We start from the raw sequence: 13,865 nt of genomic DNA, 5'->3' as shown, positions 1-13,865 counted from the left end.
AGAAATTTTATAGCCTCCATATTTTCGGATTTGGTGTTGTATATTGATACACCATTAGCAAAGTTCTTTCATTTGACACAAATCTCATGGTATGGTATGACACAAATCTCGTGGTAATTTTTTGAGCAAGAAATAATCAAATCTCGATAAAAAGTCATCAAGAACTCGGATTTCAACAAACTTAATATGACTGGCTCGACAAGAAGAACCCAATGTTATTGAAATGAGTTCAATACGAACCAAATCAAGCCCAAATCAAGTTATTAAATCACTTTTAGAAGTTCTTTTGGACACATTTGGAAGGCCAAATAAATGTCGATTCTAACGAGTATATAGTCAAATCGAGTGTCTTGACATGACGAATCCAACGAGCCCAAAATAACTCAAATCGGATATCATTAAAACACTCAAATGTTCATCAAATGTCACTCTATTGAGGAAAACCTCTGAGACATCCGATCAAAGTAATTTATATTACTGTATTAATTACATCTAGAACTCTATAAATAAAGCCCTGCCCTTCTCATGAGAGGATGAGAGAGCTTGAGGCATGAAAAAAAACTTGAAGCCTTGAGAAAAGACTGAAGTCGGATCACTTCTTCCGTGTCAACCCCCTCCAATCTTCGTCGAACGCCGTCGATCATCGCTGACCACCATCGATAACTACTGACAGTTATTAAGCACTTGTATCACTATCAACCACCGCCGTCTATCACTGTCAACCACCACCGACCAAATGCCAGCAATCTCTAACGGTCGCCGTCAGCCGACATTATAACTTGAAAAACCTAATAACTCTTGTCTGTGAGACAGGTGGTTGCAACTGTAATAATTTTTTTATAATAGAACTTTTCAACTTGGTCAATCCCAATGATTTTTTCTTTTTCAAATTGTCCACGTAAAAATCTTTTGAGTCATTATTAGTTATTTTATCTTTTCTGAATGTGTGTTTAATCTTCGTACCACACAAAGACCATAATATGCTACTCCACTGTGTGGTACGAAGATTATATATATATATATATATATATATAAGCATTTTTTTCCTAATTTGATCTCTTAGATGGTGTGTGTTCAGTAACTAATTAAATTCTAATTCCATTATTATAGGCAAAAGCTTGAACCTCTTCCCTTGTGATTGCATATATCTTCTGATTTTACATGCAAACATGATTAATTCCGATCAACTCAAGTTCCTTTTGAGTTAGCTCCGAATTGACTCTTTTTGAGTCAAATCAACTTGACTCAACATACATTTAATTTTGAGTCGAGTTAAAGTTCACATTAATTTCAAGTTCGTGTCCAATACGAGTTTTCCGGGCTCGGCTCACCGCCCGCCAAAATTGCATCAAGAAATTGGTCAGGATTTGACCTAACCCTCCCTTTTTTGGGCGTAGTAGATTAGCTCCATGTGATAATATGAATCTATTTATTATTAGTATCATCATAATTTAAAAGATAAACACATGGATGTCTTTAGGGAGGAAGCGCTAATGATTTGTAGGACTTCTCTTAGGCTTTAGCGCTTGAATTGTAAAAAATATATAATAAAAAAGTACATAAAACTACAGGAGGATATGCATAATCATGTTCCTAGGACATAAGTCCATGTCCAAAGTATATGGGGGCCATGCACTTGTTTACCATCAAATCAGACTCTCATGGCTTGTACCGTTGTACGTAGGACTGGGCACCCTGGGGCATATTATTTGTTGCACATCACTGGCACTTGAAATTTAATTTTTACATAAATGCCATTTTATATCTACGAATGAAAATATGTATATCATTTTTCAAAATTTAAAATAGTGATAATTTTTATGTGATATGTGGAAGCATCCTGTGGCATAAATATTAGAAGGTTTAGATGTTGCTGTTGAATTAATTTTGAGACTACAATGTAATTAATAAATGTGTTGGGTCATCATTTAATGAGTTAAAATTGTTGTGGTCTAATTTAGAATTAAGTTTGTGACTTTGGGCATATTTGTCATGATATTATAGTGTGGATACCATGAGTGCAAATTCTAATTTGATGAGGGGCAGAATTAGAATTAAGCAAAAATTTTTTGTAACCGCCTTTCAGTTACTTTTAAGGATAATTGTCCCCGATTTTGCAGAAAGACACATCATTATTTTTATACCCCATCAACAAGAAACTAAAGAAACTCTAGAAAATTTGCAGATTTTCTAGATCATACCTTATGCAATCGATCTAATGGACTCCGATAAACTTCCGTTAATCTATGGTTTATTTCTCTTGAAATTGATCGTGATTTTTTTTTTAGTCCAAACAGTTGCATGATAAATTAACGATATGTATGTAAAATGCCCCCCTTAAACTTATGGAATCTTGAAATTTTCTTGAAATGGGGATAATGCTTGTGATTCAGATGACATGATTTTACCAGTGATATCTCTAAATCTACCTTCATTATAGGCAGCTTAAATAAGATTAACCAAACGAGATATTACTATTTAATTCTAATTGTAAACAGTTGTCGAAATGATTTTATAAGAAGTGCTGCAAATTAAAATAGATTTGTTGTTGGAATGATTGTTACTATTTAATTTTTTTGGGATAGAAAAAGTTAGTGTACATAAAAAATGTGTCAGCGCTAATTTTGAGGAGACCAAGGATCTAAAAGAGAAAAGCGCAACGAATGAGTGCCACTGACAAAAGATCATGATGCACGTTTATCCGACCAAGTGCAATCGTTCGAGCTGAAACTGGCCGAGTCACGAAAGACAATCAAATTATTTGAATTCGAGTCATTCGGTCAGAAAGAGACAAAAAGATATTCAAGTCAACCAACATAGGTTAACTCGAGGAAAGATCTAGCCTCGCGGCATCTCCAAACATATTGAGGAGGTTGAAAAGTTCTCCCATCTATTATCAATGGTCGACAACCAGACCAACAACTGACCAAACCAGTGATATCGACCTGAAGCCAATCAAGCTCAGTCTACCGGTAACACTGACTAAGCCTAGCCAACCGAACCAACCCTATCAAGCCAAAGGCAGATGAGCTCAGCCAACAAATCCAGAGAGCAGTCGAGCAATAGACTCATATCTGTAAAATAAGAAAAAAACTCTCTCTTTTTTTCTTTACGTTCTAGCCTTTGGGGTGTGATTCGAAGACAGTTCAGGATTCAACAGGTAGTGGTTAGACAGGACAATTCAGATGATCTAAAGCGAATTAAATAATCCTAATCATGAATTGACCACCACCAAATGTGTAGGAGGCTTTAAGAAGATTGACAATAAACACATTTTGACCAGGGATTCGGCATTGCCCGAGCTAATTAATGTCATGATTAGAGAAATGTAGTCTAAAACTACCTCTAGTGAAAAAAAATAATAAATATAAGAAAATTGTGAAGATTTATAGAAAACATAAAGTTCGTATGCATTCATATGTTAAAATTTAAATTTGGAGATTTACTTATGTAATATTTTAATGATATATTCATATCAAAATAAACTCCATTTTAGAAAAGTTAAATTTAATAGCATTTTTATGTGATATTAAAGATTTAAAGGTTACAAAATAAATATTAAAAAATTATGTATTAGATATGTAAATTTTAAAAAAAAAATGGGATATTCATGTAAAAACTCTAAAATAAATAATTTTTTCTTCTCCTTGTGTCTCTCCTTTGGGAAAAATTTGCATTACGCAACAAGTACGCAGACTGCGTACATTTTCGGGGGTTATAGGGAGGTTACAATGAGCTTACATGAGTACAACACAGATATAACTTCTCTATAACCTCTCTATAACTGAAATGTACTCCGAGCTCTCTATAACTGAAATGTACTCCGAGCTGCGCACTTGTTATGTACGCCGCATCTCCTTTTTTTATTAAAATCTCGAATTACAAGAATTATTTATATTTTTATTACCATTTCGCCCTGTCTGACCATTAAATAGGCTGTGCAAAAGTCAACATTTGAGAACCCAAATCCGGACTTGGGCAGCATGCCAGCCGCATGGATTTGAATTTTGAACGGCAAAGTCAAGCACTCGTACCAAAAATAATTAACAAATATAGTAAAAATAAAGCAAAGTTTAAAAGCAAATGTAAGTCAAATTTACAGGCTGTATGTTCAAATTTAATAAATCTTATAAATTCAGATATTCTAAATACTGCTAATGACAATATTTAATAAACTACGAATTTAAATGAAAATTATGAAGAAATTGGAAAGGAGCTAAATTTATTAAATACTGAATTAAAATTTTTTTTATTTTTTATGGCCATCAAGATTCAAATTAAAAGTTGTTTGGGACAGTTTTCTGTTTGCTTTTCATTTTAAGCCATCATCACAATTTTATTTGAAGAATGGTGGGAAGTTGTTTTTTTTTTTAACACGAGCGGTTAAAGTACAATGACTGTAAGAGAAAATTGTTGTATGTTTGATTTCGGAAAAAAAAAATCTCGGATTCCTCAGATTGTTGATGTGGCTATCTGCCATCAACCGGGTCGCTCTTGCCTCCTTCTGTCTGACCATACATCCCCCAGATAGTTGACATCGCAGCCCGTCGTCCACATTATTGTATCATTGATGTGGATGTCTGTCGTCCGCCGTCCTTGGATCAATCCTACCTCACACAGTTCGATCGAAGGCCCGACTGACTTGATCAGATTGAAGCCTAGAAATCCATTCGCAGCCACGGGACCCGCGACCCATCAACAACCCTCTTAGTCGTTGCCACTGTCGACCTCCTTCTCCAGTGGCCGCCATCGTTGTCCTCCAGTTCGATCGCTACCATTGTCGATGGCCACCTTCGCCGCCTCAGCAACCTCTAGCCGTCGTCGCAGCAATCACCGGCCTACGCCTCCAATCTTCGTTGTGTTCCACTGTCAGTGTATAGGGGAACAAGATAAATCAATTCAATGAGTTATCCCGCAAACGAGGAAGCACACAAAAATTTTGATCGTATACATCTTGAATTTATTGCAGAGATGCGTAATATTAGGCTTGACTTATATTCTGATGGTTGCACGTCGTACTGTCAATCATCTCTCACTATTGTTGTTGGCCAGTGATCATTACTCAATAAAATCTTTCACGTGAGATGAGTATGTTAAGTCACTTCTTCTTTCTGACATTGATTATTTAATATCCTAGTAAGCTTAAAAAATTGGTGTATATTTATAGCCTTTGAAAGAAAAGATAGAAATTCTTTGGGAAACATTTGTTAACACATGTGACATTTCTGTGAAATGAATTTCTAATAAAAGTAGATTTAATGTGGATAATGAGTGATTTTTCGGCTTATGGAGTATTATATGGATGAAGCACCGCGGGAAAGTTAACTTGCACATATTGCATGAATTTGTCATAGGATTTTACGTTTCAACACACCAAGAAATTCATGGTTTGACTATTATCATATGTTTTTACATGTTGAACACCTTTGTAACCGCAATAAAAATGCATTCAAAAGAAACTCAATTAAGCAATTAGTGTCATCTTCAAGAATAGCCTGAGGATAATTTATTCAATATTGTTAGTGGCATTTCCAAAGATTATTGATTTTCGTGAACTCTCTTTAGATCGACCACCCAATTTTGTTGTTACTCGTAATTGGATAAAAATGTCTATTTTTTCGATCTATCTTATGGAAAAGTCAATATGATTAGACACAACATTAATGTCAAGAACATATAAAATTTTTTTTTATAATATTTTCAACATTGTGATGGATGTTAAAAGCAAAATTAAAGATAATGTGAATGCGAGACTAGACGTGAAAATTATTTATACTTAGAAGACGGGAATTATTGAGTAACATTATTTATTAGTAGTTCACTCTTTTTTCAGTCAAATATAATTTTCACTTAATTCACATATTTTTTAATGCTTGAACAACCTATTTGTAAATTCATTAAATTCACATGAAGAATATATCATAAGTCAAGAGATAGAGAAGGACTTCTCCCAATAATTTATAAATTTAATGTTAAATATTTTGAAGAAAGTAATAAAAATAAGATTTTTTATGAATTCATAGATTCATGATCAAAACAATGAAACAACAGATTATAACTTGATATTTATGCTAAAATAAATAATAATTCAGATGATGAAATAGAATATTATGGCATTCTCAAAAAAGTTATTCAATTAGAATGTGCTGGCTTCATTAGAAGTGTATCCCAGTTAAAATTTGATTGATTTAATCTTGTTCCAAATCATGGAACAGTGTTAAACAAGTCATATAATTTTGTAGAAGTTAAAGCCAACATGACATATGGTAAATTTGATTATTTCATTCTAGCAAGTCAAGTAAGTCGGGTATATTATCTTTGAAATCCCAATATGACGAGATAAAATTGGCTGAGCAATAATCATCACAAGTAAAATTAGAGTTTGACTATTAATATTTAGAATAATATTGAATTTGCTCATCAAGAAAGAGAAAAGACATTTATTCTTTTCCCTTGATTCTACTCATGAAAAGATATATTTAGAGGATGTTAGTGGCAAATACGAAGAAATTACTCTTAATGAGTATGACACTAGTGATGTTTTGGATGGAAATTTTTGTTCATCCTCTAATAGCTCATTAGAAAAGATGCAGAAGATATGTACATTATTAAATTACATTTATTACTATACGAAATTACTCCATATCTCGATAAATTGCACTTCATAATTTCACCTTCAATTTACTGTGTAGATTTCTATTTTCAATGAAAGTAGGTTGTAGATTGCACTTTTTTTAATGTCAATACTTATATTTTTAGTTATGATAGTTTCTTCTTTACAGTCTCACTCTCTATTTTCTGTTTAGATTTACGTTCAAGTAACAATAATTTGTAGATTACACTTTACATAACATTGTATTTTTGTTTAAAGTTACCTGCACTAATTATTTTTCTTTTTCCTATTACATATAGTTTTTGGTGGTGACGGCGATCTTCCTCCATACACATAGAGGACACCATCAGGGTCAGGTTTAGAGGAAGGTCCTTGTCAGACGACAAGGTGGCACTATTGTGGAGACAAACACTTCTTTGTTGCTTTTTATCATGTCTGTCGTTATCGTTGATCACTCCTCATAGTCCTTCACCTCGATGACGTCACCCTCAACACACAACCCGTCTTACACTCCCTCTCCTCTCTCTCATCATACCAACACCACCACTCACTAATGTTGTAGGTCTTTCTAGTTTGAACGAGGGTCATGTGGGTCATGTTACTGTAGGTGATTGAGATATATTGGGCAGTACAACCACACTTTTGAGCTAGAGCATGTTAGATATACATAAATTTTATTTTAAAAAAGTGGTAATAATGTTATTTTGATTTAATATAAACTAATTATATATTCTTTTTAGATTTTATCACTCTTCATAAGTTGTTCATGCTATTAGGGATATTAATAATCTAAAGTTCATAAAGTTTGAGACACATCGTTGGGGTATAGCCTATGTAACAATCTAAAGTTTCATATATAATTTTTATTAATCTAATATATTTAAATTCATTTTGCAGAAACAGTTCTCGTGGCGCTCTGAGTACCAAGCACACATTAGGAGGAGCTTCAAGCATAAAGGGGGGATCGTCTTCACAACATGTTTCGGGAGGTATAGAAGATTCATCAACGCCCTCTTTACTTTTGGAGGATGTTTTCGACTCCTTGTTCAGAGCTCCATATACTCTAGATTATCACAAGAAAAGTCTACAAGCCAAGAATAATAAACATTCTAATTCTGGGGTCATGAGTTCCTCTAAACATATTGTGGGCGCTCCCAGATACATAGTATTAGAGAAGGAAGATAAGAGTTAATTTGACAATTAAATCTTATTATAAATTAAATATTTCAATACTATTTTTTATTTTAACAAACTGTGTATTTCAGATGAGAACCCAAAGCTATTGAGCTACACGTGCATACCTATACGCGGCAGTCACACCATAAGTGAGCTGACAACTAATCTAAGACGACACATATGTGAAAAGAGTAATTTAGTTTTCCCTCTTAACTATGTTTTTATATAATTTTTTTTGTAGGAAACCTTCCAACAACTAATGGAGAACCAGACTCAGCGCCCAAGAGGACTTACGATCTTGAGTCATGATCAGTTTGACTATGGGCTATGAATAGAGGCTACTGGAGGCAAAAAGAATGGAAGGGTTTATGGATTAGGCTCACAGGCACAAGTGTTCGCCACTCATCGCTTTCTAATGCATTCAATACATTAATTTCTACTGCCCCGGAGGATAATGTTTGTAGGCAGTAGCTTCATTCAGTGCTGATATTTGCTGCTCAGATCGCTGAGATGAAGTCTAAATTGGAGGCTAAAATGAAAACAAAATTAGATGCATTACGACACACCTAAGAGAGAAAAAACCGATAGAGGAGGACATCGACGAAGAGGAGGATGACAAGGAGACGAAAGATAATTATTACTTTTTTTTATTTATGAGACATCCAAATATGTTAATCTTATGCACATCTAAATTGGTTCAGTGCCTTGCAATCATTCCTGTATCTAATTTGTGTGTCCATTCAATTCGTTTTACTTTAATAATTAGATTGTGCAATATATAATTGTATATGTATTTGTGTTATGATTGTATATGTGAAAATTATAATTTGAAAAAAGAATAATTATTTATTTTTACCTACAATTTTTCGATGGCAAAAAGATGAACAATCATTTTTTCTTTTTATGAATCAATGGATATAGATTGTCGGTTATATGATTGACGGTCAAGTAATGGACTATCTAAAAACCGATTGCCTAAATACTGTCGGTTATTAAACCCACGAATTTAACTAAGAGCAACTGATGCTTTTTTTTTCTTTTGGCATGAACTAACAGCTTGTAACTATCAGTTATTATAGTTATTTAACCGATGGCTAATCAACGATTATGTTTTCTACATAAACCGAAAAACTTGAGCCATCGGTTATTTAACCGACGATCATGCTTTCACCCTAAACTAACGGGTTATGAACATTGGTAATCCGTCGGATATTTAAGTTGTCGAAAACATAGTCCTTCTTTAGTTTACCAACAAACTGAAAAGCAATGTGTTTTGGACCATGACAAAATCATGGATGTATCATTAACCATTATTTTTTTACCGACGACTTTTAATCATCGTAAATAACCTGAATTCTTGTAATGTAAATTCTAATAGCTTAAATCTCATAAAGTTGTCAAGCATCTCTTCACTGCATTCCGAGGACCCTGAAAAATGTAGCTAAACTCTTGGATTATTTCCCCCTAAACTCTTGTAAATTCTAATAGCTTTAAATGTAGCCAAAATAAGTCTGTAGCCAAAATTAAATGATTTTCCATGTACAACATCTATAATCATGCGAAGCAAAATTGTCTCTTTCAATAAAGCAACGTATATAATCATGCACTTAATAATCTGTCAACAATGCATAAAATAACATTTGCATTTTACACCCCTCACTTATTCTGAAAATCTTTTTTCTCTTATTTCAGAAAAAAAAAAACTACATTTTTATAACATCTCAACACCACATAACAATATATAAGTTTATTTTATGTGAATACATATAATCTATATTTTAAAAGAGCGAGAAAAAGAAGAAGAAAATATATATTAGGTGCAATGCATACGGACAGCGAATAAGAGGAGAGCATGTCTGCATGCATGCTCTCTCTCGCTCCTATCATTCGCTGTACGTTGCACGCAGCTAATATTTTCTCAAGAAGAAGAAGACAGAAGAAAGAAGAAGCAAAATGCCTGGCTTTACCATGTATGCCTATGATAAACCAACAAAGACTTCACCAAAACCGCGCTAAATCATCACAAGAAAGAAGCCAATAATGGCCAAAAGGAAGCGTCAAAGCTCTCAAAAGCTCCATTTTCTTCCAACTTCAAGCTCCGAAGCTCTTCCTCTAAGAATCACAAACAACAGTTGATTATGAGGAGGAGAGACAGAAAGATGTGCATTTATGGATGGTGCATGGAGCCTTAAAAGACATATGTTGCTTATTGTTATTAATTAATGTGTATATAAAGACATAAATAGACCAATAGGACGAGTTAATGTTCCCAACATAGTGATGAGGAGGGCCATCTATCTTTGACCGGAAATGTGGATGGCCGGCTTTTGTTGGGGTATGTTTTGTCTGCTCGGCATGGTGGAGGGGATTTTATATTGCCTTCCCTTGAATTTTTCTCCTTGTTCTAGGGCATCATATTATCATTCATATTGCCATGATACAAAAATCATCTGTGTAAGTACAAATCCTACTCCTAAGTTTGTATTGAAAATTTTTTTTAATTATTATATGGTGGGCTATTGGAATTCCATTTTAATTGATTAGATATTATTTTTAATTTATTAAATATTATTTAAGTATTTACATTATTTTCATTAGAAAGTTTAAATATATATGTTTGTAAGTCATTTAAAAAGTCGTCTCAAGCTTTTTTTTTATATTTTTCATATAAAAATCCTCGCGTCTTTTGTGACTTATTTTCTTATATAAGATATAAATTTTTTTCTCTATTGTAACTCATATCTTAGCACTTGATAATAATAATAATAATAATAATAATAATAATAATAATAATAATAATAATAATAATAATAATAATAATAATAATAATAATAATAATAATAATAATAATAATAATAATAATAATAATAATAATAATAATAATAATAATGATTTTATTATCATTAAAATATGCCTTTAATAATGATCTCTCATGTTGCACTACCAGTTTTCGATCTATAATCGTCTTAGCCTCCACATCTTTCTCAAGTTTTCATATAACCGTTTAATTTCCTCTAAAAGGTAGAAACCATCCTTGCTATATGTGGATGGACAAAATCATTGATAAAAAAATAATAGATAAGTTTAAGAGTGTCGGAAGATTTGCAAAGTAGTGCGATTATTTACTGTTACATGAAAATTCAACACACACTCAGATAATATAAGAGTAATCAGGAGGAGACACCTCAGTTTTTTATGTGAAAAACCCTATAAATAGAAAAAAATCACGACCTTATCCCAGTTGAAATAATACAATATGTAATGGTGGTTATAAAGGCTCTCTCCTAAGTTTGGGATGATAGAATTACAAAGTTGATGTAAAATGATATTTCAACAAAATAGTCACAATAAGCTGCAAGGGCCGTAGTCACTTGTTATGGAGATAGTAGCCCGTCGTTAATGTTGTAGACACTTGTTGTAGCACCAACTTATTTTAGAAGTCGTAGTTGAAAACCATGATATTAGTTGACCACGTGGGTCGTAAATGGTTTCTTTAGAAGCATTAATTGCTCATAAAGATCATCATAGATTTGTGTGAGTTATGAGTTGTGTAGGTTGTAGTTGGTCATATAGACTGTAGCGGTGAGCTGTAATAACATCTGTAGATCATACGGACCAGAGTTGGGAGCAGTGTGAGCTGCGGGACGCCTAGGCTGTAATTGGTCACATAGTTTATAGCGGGGTGCTGCAATAACGTCTGTAGACCTCAAAGATTGGAGTTAGGAGCTACATGAATTGTGAGTCACATAGGTTATGACAGGAGTTGTAATAATGCCCGTAAGCCGTAGAAGCTAGAGTTGGGAGTTCTGTGCAGTGTGAGCAGCATAGGCTGTAGTGGCGAGCTGTAAAATGTCTATAAGTCATAGAGGCCAGAGTTGGTAGCTACTTAAGCTGAGAACCACGTAGGTCGTAGTTTGTCACATAGGTTATAGTAGAGAGTTGTAATATCGTCCATATGCCACAAAGGCCGGAGTTGTGAGTTGCTTAGGTTGTAGTTGGTTACATAGATCTTAGCAGGGAGTTGTAATAACATATGTTTGTTATGCTTGCTTTTGTGCTTTTTGGAGGAGAATTTTTACGTTGTTGAGATGTTGATATATGGAGATTCTCCCCTTTAAAAAATTTGCGACAGTGCCAAAATTTTGAGGAGGCGGTGCAGACACCACTTGAAAATGAGTTGATCCTTTCTTTGAGGGCATGAAAGATCGAGCTTGCAAAGATCAACCATGCCTTTGTGAGTATAAGAAATGATAACTCCTTTATCAGAATGCAGAGACTTTGTAGGCATTTCAAGCGAGAATGTTGGCTTTTAAACAAGTGAACATCAAGTTGTGGGCCTTCTAATAATGAGGAGGAAGTTGTAATGAATCAGAGTATTTTTTGACTTGCTATAGCCTTTATACTAGTAGCGTTGTTCATTGTAGATTTCTAGTCGCTTAATGTAGCATTTGTACGTGATGATGGTGCATTTGTTTGTATACACTTCTTTTACTTGATGTAGTAAAATTTTCACATAGATTTTGTCTTTTCCATTGAGTTGTACTTGCCCATCTTCTAGGATATTTTTGCCCCACTTTTGGGGTGTTTTTGATGCCTTTGTCTTTGTGGTAGGAGCATAGTGGCAACTCTTCTAAAGCTTATGCCTTAAGAGATTCTTTGGCTTCCAAATATGTAGAAGTCAGTGATTAAATTTATTAAATGTGCTTTGTATAAAAAAGGTCATGTATCTTTTGAGGCACATTTCTTATGAGGTTTGTGCCTTCCGAAACTTGCGTTTGCTGAAATTTTGATATATTTGTACATTCTAAGGCTTGGAGCCCTTTGAGACTTTTGATTGGAGACCCTATCAATTGTTTGTTCTCATGGAGTCTTTTTAGTGAGGAATGTATCCACAATTAGCTTCTCATCGAAACTTACCTCCTGTCTTGTTTTTCATGGGTATGGGTGGAGAATTTGTCTATCATTTTCCCTCAAGAGGTATTTCTAGCTAGGAATGTATCCAATACTAGCTTCCCTTGAAGACATGCCTAATGTGCTCATTTTCTAGAGGGTGTAGATCATGTCTGTCACTTGCCCTCAAGAGATCTTTCTAGTGAGGAATGTATCCACTACTAGTTTCCCATAGAGACTTGCTTCTTGGGCTCACCTTCTAGGGCAGCGTATGCACGATTAACTTTCCATCGAGAGTTGCCTTCTGGGCTCGTCTTTAAGAGGTATGGGTGGAGACATTGTCTGTCACTTGACCTCAAGTGGTATGTTTAGTGAGAAATGTATCCACTACTAGCTTTTTGTAGAGACTTGCCTCTTGGGCTTACATTCCAGGGTTATGGGTGGAGACTTGTCTTTCACTTGCCATTAAGTGGACTTTCTAGTGAGGAACATATCCACCACTAGCTCTCTATTGAGAGTTGTCGTCTTCCAGAAGTACGGTGGAGATAATGTCTGCAACTTGCCTTAAATGGGTTTTTCTATTGAGGAATGTATCAACTACTTGCTTCCCATCGAGACTTTCTTTATGAGCTCATATTTTAGGGGTATCGGCGGAGATCTTGTCTGCCACTACGAATGTTTGACCATTCCTACCTAGGCTGTTAGTGAAAGCACGTCCACTTGGCAACTGTAGCCTGTAATAAAAGAAGTTGATAGGAATCCACCAAAGAACCTATCTGAAGCTGCTAGTCGAAGCTCCTATTTCTATTTTTATCATGTCTAATAATAGTGAATATAAATCGCACTCTAAATAACTAAAATATATATTTTATATAAGTTGCCTCATTTTTTATTGTATTTTCAATATGTCACTCTCCTCCTTATTTCACATTTCTTTTCCAACTTGAAACCCCAAGTAGTCCGATTGCTCTCACACTGAGGTCTACCAATATATTTTGTAAAATTTACATACATATCACAAATTTTTTTTGTATATATTCTTTAATTTTTTTACATTAATATTGTTTTATATATGCTTTAAAGGAAATGTTTCATCTATTTAAAATTAGCAATAGTGTTATATGATGTGAAAGATTTGAGTGTTATAAATGTAAAAAAAATTAAAATTTGATTGTTAAATATATAT

The sequence above is a fragment of the Phalaenopsis equestris genome, unplaced genomic scaffold, assembly GCF_001263595.1.
Source record: "Phalaenopsis equestris unplaced genomic scaffold, ASM126359v1 Scaffold001013, whole genome shotgun sequence".
Lineage (NCBI taxonomy): Eukaryota > Viridiplantae > Streptophyta > Magnoliopsida > Asparagales > Orchidaceae > Phalaenopsis > Phalaenopsis equestris.
Note: the sequence above shows the minus strand (reverse complement) of the source record.